Consider the following 7,236-nt stretch of genomic DNA (forward strand, 5'->3'; position numbering starts at 1 on the left):
TCGGGCTGCAGACTGACAGAGAGAGCAGTGTGCACGCTTGTTAATGCAGTCAGGACTCTCTCCAGCTTTTTGAACTCATCTGGAGACTCTCTGAATGATTTACAAATCTGTCTTGGATTATATAAACACGCTCCATTTTCATGTTGTTTATATGCCAATGTTTCTTCTTTTTAATATTGTCTTTTACAGCACTGTGAAAAAGTATTTGCCTGTTTTTTTAGTTTTTTGCATATTTGTCACACTTACATATTTCACATCATCAGACAAATGTTCAAGTTAAACAAAGATAACCAGAGTTAATACAAAATCCAGTTTTTAAATGATGGTTTTATTTTTTTTAAAAATCAGGAAGGGGCGGATACTTTTTCGCAGCACTTTTTATCCGATTTAATGCACTCACTAACAGATGGACTGTGACTCCATTTTACAGGAACAGAAGAATGGCAGCTACATACATCCTCCTCTTCAGTTTGTGGGTCTCTACAGCCTTCACCACAGGACTGATCTGCCCTCAGCTCTGCACCTGCTCGGTTAAATACAGCCGTCTCTTTGCAGATTGCTCCTACAAGGAGCTAGATAAAGTCCCAGAGGGTTTTCCTCCCAGTGTTGCGACCATTAGTCTCTCTGCTAATAAAATCAGTGTACTACTTCTGGGGACATTTGACAATGTCACCAGGTTGATTTCCTTGTGGATGTCACACAATGAGATTGTGTCCATTGAACAGGGGGCGCTTGTGCCTTTGGTTCATCTGCAAAACTTAGACATCAGCCACAATAAAATAGTAGACTTTCCTTGGGAGGATCTACAGAACCTCACAGGACTGTATATGCTGAAGATGAATCACAATGAGATGGTCAGCCTGCCAATGGACGCCTTCTCCAACCTGAAAGATCTGAAGTCTCTTCGGCTCAACAATAACAGATTTGTGACCATAGCTGAAGGAACATTTGAAGGTTTGCTGTCTTTGTCACATTTGCAGATTTATAATAATCCATTCGCTTGCACCTGCTCCCTGGAATGGTTCAGAGTTTGGATTTCAACAACCACCATATCACTCACTGAGCACAGTCCCATCACTTGTGCAACACCAGAGAAATTTAAAGGAATGGAGATCAGGAAACTGCCTGAGACAAAATGTACAAGCCCCAATGTCACAGTATGGACTGAGCCAGATAATGCACAATTCTATGAGGGCAGCAAACTGGTCTTGACTTGTGATTTCAAAGGAAACCCAAAACCACTAGTCCTGTGGAGCATTCACAGCAAAAGCCGAAAACAGGAGCTGGCTTTGTTGTTTGCTGAGGAGGGCTCTGCAGAATCCAGCGAGGACTCCTCGGCGTCCTACGAGTCGGATTCAGTCAAAGTCTTTAATAACGGCACACTTCTCGTTTCAAACCTCAGGAAGGAAGATGGGGGCAACTACAGCTGCTCTGCCACAAATGAGCTTGGAAGAGCGGAGGATTCAGTTTTAGTTGAGGTGATGGCGCTGTCTACACCAACACCCACGAAGCAAATGACCACAGTACCCAGTTACACTAAAACAAACCCATCTACACGCCAGGAAACAGTCAAAGCATCTGCTTTTAATGCCGTGCAGAGAAAAAAAATTACGAGCATCATACCCACTCACCGACCAACTGCAGACAGTGTTTCCGAACCTAATGAGGATTTAACAAAATATCTATCTAGCAAATGTGGCTTGACGGCTAATACGAGCTATATTTCAAGCCCTGTCTCAAACGGGAGCCTAGATGACATTAAATACATGTTTGACTTTGGTGTGATTGCATTAGGAGTGTCAGAAACACAGGCAACAGTGCGACTCAATCCTCTTCTCATGGCCAGACAAAAGGGCAACCAGGCAGCTGATGCCACCTCTGACAACAAAGAGCACCACGGCCTTCCAGACATCTCAGAAAAAGCCCCTTCAAATGGCTTGTATCTGTGCGTCACCGCGGACCTAAAACATTCTGCCGTGCAATGGTCGAAGATCAGGGATGGCGTCAACTCGTATCAGTTCAGCGGTTTGCGACCAGGCACCAACTACTCCCTCTGCCTGACCTACAGAGGGGAGGACTGTGAGGTCCACGTGCTGTTCACCACAAGAAGGAAGGTGCCAAACCTTTTCATCATCATCTCAGTCAGCATCTGCCTCCTGACCGTGTCCACTGTGCCTCTGCTCGGGGCTACGTGCTTCCACCTGGTGTACAAGTACCGCAGCAAGACCTACAAGCTGATCCTTAAGGCCAAAGACCAGTATCACATAGAGAGGAACCTCACCACCAACTTCAACATCTACGCACCTCACGCCGAGTCTCTGAAGAAGATTGACAGCAGCCAGCTGGATGAAGAGGAAGACGAGACGGAGAGCGGAGATGGGGACAAGGAGGCTGATACGGAAGAGAGTGTGGTGACTGACTCCTTTACTTTGTCTCAGTGCAGGGGGAATTTGGACGACTGTGAGGTGGGATCTGAGTACAGTGACAGGCTGCCTCTGGGAGCTGAAGCAGTGAATATTACAACTAATTACAAATATCCCAGTCAGTAACTTGTCAAGTCAAGTCAAGTCAAGTCAACTTTATTTGTCAATTCTGCCACATGTACAGGACATACAGAGAATAGAAATTTCGTTACTCTCAAACCCTAGTGATTAAAAATGCAAATAAAATAATTAAAAAGTAAATATCACTACCTGTGATATAATGTAACTTGCTTTCGTAACATCCCCACCACCTCAAAATTACAATCCCACACAACTAAATGACATCCTCCAGAATGATTGTATTTGTTTCATTAATACTGATTGTAATTAACATATCAGTTATATTTTCACCTTTCTCTGATGCTCCATTTTTTAGCAATTATGTAAATATTAGCTGCGCAAGACCAGTCTCCATGGAATTTAACCCAAACCATGATAATTTAAATCAAAAGGTTCCACGGAGGAGCTGAAACACAGTGTCCTGGTTTAAATTATCGTAGATGATGACTTTGGAAACCATATTTCCCCTAAAATGTGACTACTGATGTAGTTTATGAATAATAAACTACATCAGTTAATCAGTTAATCCAAGATAATTAAATTCATAATTTAATTATCTTGGATCCAGGATTGTTTATCATTTGTTTATTAATTGTTATGTTGCTTCATTTGTTGGTGCCATTCAGTTTCATAGAAATATGACTTTACTATACTCGCTTGAAACAACAATCCATGCTGCAGCATTCAATGATTGGATGGGCAACTGGTTGCCTGTCTATTGATCACTTGTGGAAATTTTCCAGACACTCCAGTGCAGCAAATAGGATAACAACGCGCTGATAGAATCCCCTCCATCAAAGCAGGAATTGTCTGTACACTTCTACCTTGTTAAGAGATGACTTGAAAATTATTATTTTAAAATTTGGAAAGAAGTTTCTCTTCTTGGTGAGAACATGATTATCACCATGGTGACCATTGATTGATCTTAGCACTAAACAACTAAAGGTAAAAAGAGTTCATTTGGTCATTTTCACACATGTAAGAGAAACACTCCTCCTGCACATTGTGAGGAGCGTGCAGGAGGCAGGATGTGATGTTCATCACCGGGCACACTATCGCCTGCTCTGTTCACACGTGGGCAAACCACGCAGTGTGTAGACTTTCTAATATCACGCTTGTAGGGTGAAGTGTATTTAATGCAGAGATCTGTTCTGCCTGGTGAAGTTCGAGGTTACAGTGAATTTACGAAAACTGTAATAAAAAGTTGGAGAAAGTTGAAGAAAGAAAGCAAACTGAAAAGCATAGAGGACGTATGCACTGTGACCACATCTGCAGAATTCCTGGTTTTCTTCTTTGAATAAAAAAAATCTTTTACATTTTTAAATGTGCACCTAGATACTAGAGGTGCAACGATACTCGTATCGATATTGAACCGTTCGATACAGTGCTTTCGGTTCGGTATGCATATGTATCGAACAATACCAAATTTTTAATTTATTTTATCAACTTTCCTTCTTACGATGCTGTCTGTGTTGAGCGCTCAGTGGATCTGCGCGCGACAGTGCAGCCTAGGCAGAGTAGTCGAACGCAGATTCACTGAGCGCAGGGCGAGCTAGCGAGACAGAAGTTAAGCTCTCCTTGCAACATGGCAAATTGAACCTCCCCCACCCTCATTCAGATCTGGCGTTTGGAACTATTTTGGTTTTCATGTGACGTATGACCCTGAATGCCACTTGTTTTGCACATATTCAACTCTGTATATTTTATATATTTTATTATTATTATTATTATTATTATTATTTTATTTTATTTTTTTTACTATTTAATTTGTAAAAATGTGTACACACACACACACACACACACACACACACACACACACACACACACACACACACACACACACACACACACACGTAGGAAAATATTTAGTATACACATCCAGAAATGCATACACTATTATATATTGTACATATATTTATTAGTTTCAGGTTGGCCATTCTTGTATTTTGCTCGTTTGTGTTGTTGTGTTTGCACATCTCTGTTGCTTGTGGGGCTCGCACACAAGAATTTCACTCGCATGTGCTGTGCCAGTGTGCCTGCACATGTGATGTGACAATAAAAGTGATTTGATTTGATTTGATTTGATTTGAAGGTAAGCGCGTCATGGACTAAAGTAAAACAGTATGTTGGATGTGCCACGCAATGCTCAATTACATTGGTGGGAACTAGTGTGTTAGCGCAATTAACTCGTTAACGTGTTGGCCGTCCAGCCCCATGCACAGGGTGGTCCGCGATAGCTCGTTAACGGAGATTTGCCGTGTTGTGGCGTTAACGTCATTTCAATGAGATTTACACTGACAGCACTGGTGGGAACACAACGAATATGACTGCACATTTACGCCGACAGCATCCTAGTGCAAAGACAAGTGGAAGCAGACAAAAACAACAAGCACGCATGCTACAAACTTTACCCGTGTCATTTAGACAGCCGTTAGCACATGATTCTCCTTATGGGGACCTGATATGTTTAATATGCTGCTGAGAATATAGCCCAGAAGAAGCGTATAGTATAGCTTTTATTTTGGAAAGAGCCATTTCTCTGTAATAAACTCTCTTTTCCAAAGATGAGTGATTCCTCAATCAGATATATATATATATTTTTTTTATTACTTTGTTGTTTCAGCAACATTAAATTTAAAAACTGTACTTTTAGGGTAAAATATATATTTATAATTTTAATAAATGACAAATTAAAAAAGCATGAACATTTTTTTTGTATCGAAAAAATATCAAACCGTGACACCAAAGTATCGAACCGAACCGTGAATTTTGTGTATTGTTGCACCCCTACTAGATACAGATCTACACGAAAATACACATATACACACATGCACACAATAGCAAGTATACTATTCAAACGTCTTTTTAAAAATTTATTTCAGTACTGGTGATCTTGAGAAAGAAAAAAAAGCCCCACAAAACATGCACGGACTTGACCAAATTTTAGTAACTCTATCCCAGTAAATGCTGTTTACATAAAATCAGAAAGTTACGAGTTAAAAATTCACAGTATGACCAAAACAGCAAGAATAAAATCTTCTGTGGTGTGAAGGTAAAATTTCCACAGTAGGGACTGAATATCTATTAATAATTTCAAAGTGCACACTATGACTAACCAACACTAAGTCCTGCATGTAAATGTTTTTTTCAGACCAGTTATTCAACGGTTATATCCACGTTTACATGAGTGCAGGTATGACAAGAAATGGAAGCCTATGTAACCTCAGAAACGTTGATATCTCATTCATTTTTAAGCACTGTTGCTAAACCTGTTTCTAGATAACAGTAGGCGGGTCATGGATGAGAGCACACGTTTCTGCCTGTCAGGATGAGTACAACAGTCACAATCAAGGTTTGATTAAGGGAAAAAAAATGACTTGTGTCAAATATGAATTGCAGCGCAAAGCAATGTGCGTAGTGAAATCAGTACTAACAAATATGCCTATGTTCTGCTTTAAAGTAAATGTGTGTGCTTCTATTGGAGTGTAGTGGCTTAAAATAGAAATTTAATAAAAAATCACTTAATGGAGTTTAAATGTTAATGAAAACTGTGTTGTTTCATAAAAAAAACATCAAATCTTTGTGTACTGCAGCTGTGAGCATTTTGTTCAGCTATACGGTAAACATGTCCAATAAGGAGAAGTGTGTTGACTCCAAATATAAGGCTGCTTTAAACAGACTCCATCGTGATAAAATGTAGACACCCTACTCCAAATGTAGAAGCACCTATGAGTGTGTGTGTGTGCTCTGTTATTGCTCTGTTGTATCTGGGTCATGTGTCCGTCCTGCTGTTTTTCCCAGGGCACAGTGTTAGAGGACCTGCATGCTGCCTGTTGTGGAGTCACAGTATGTTGTGTCTTATAAATGGCCCAAATAATAACTTTAGATCAGTATTTCTTGTTGTCTATTTTCTGTTTTTTTTATCCCTGTGATAAAGGGAACAGTATGTTTTTACCAAAGTGTTTAAATATTGTAACTGCCCTATGTGCCTCAATAAAGTTTGAAAAAACCCCACATTGTTTTCCTCTCTCTCAAAATTCAAAGTGGGCTACGACATGCTGTCAGCACAGCTGTCAGTGTACCTTGGCATACCTACAGTATATTCTCCAAGTCCTTCTAATCCACATAGCAGGGGCAAAGCGCCATTCTTCAAACAAATGTCATGCTTTTGATGCCATGGTGGACAGCACGCTAACGTGTCTAACCCTGTGAAGGCCATAGCATATAATTTGTGTCATATTTATATTCATCAGATTATTCAGTAACCAGTCTTGGGATGTGGCTGGAGTCATTCCTTTCAGAACATAAATGTTTCATGACAGGATAAAGATGATCACTCAGAACAACTTTTAATTGATGCTTAGTGATGAAATGGAGCAATTGAGAGTGGACCTAAGAGAACGCCCGCAGCAAAGAAGTACCCATACAGTTCAAGCATTCTGGCCTGTACTTCTCGTGTAACTTGTCCACTTGTCCGTGCACTGTGACTCATTGGAACGTCTCTCTATCACTCTAATGTAATGCACCTCAACTGTCAGTCCTGTTTACTTTTAAAAAGTAATTTCTTATTCATTCAAATTTTATCTCACAGTGCACATCTTGAAGCACTAACATTGTTTTGTTAATCAGAAAACAATAATGCAATAGGTGAAATGTACATGCATGGAAGATGATGCACAAGTTCTTGTAAAAA

General features: G+C 40.2%; 1 pseudogene; it reads left to right on the top strand.

Moving 5' to 3' along the window:
* Positions 1-440: 440 nt before the first annotated feature.
* LOC146679088 (immunoglobulin superfamily containing leucine-rich repeat protein 2 pseudogene) lies at positions 441-2,549 on the top strand (annotated as a pseudogene).
* Positions 2,550-7,236: the final 4,687 nt, after the last annotated feature.

Source organism: Rhamphochromis longiceps, linkage group LG1 (assembly GCF_057381845.1).
Source record: "Rhamphochromis longiceps isolate RC_006_pf linkage group LG1, R_longiceps_female_GT1.1, whole genome shotgun sequence".
In the NCBI taxonomy this organism is placed as follows: Eukaryota; Metazoa; Chordata; class Actinopteri; order Cichliformes; family Cichlidae; genus Rhamphochromis; species Rhamphochromis longiceps.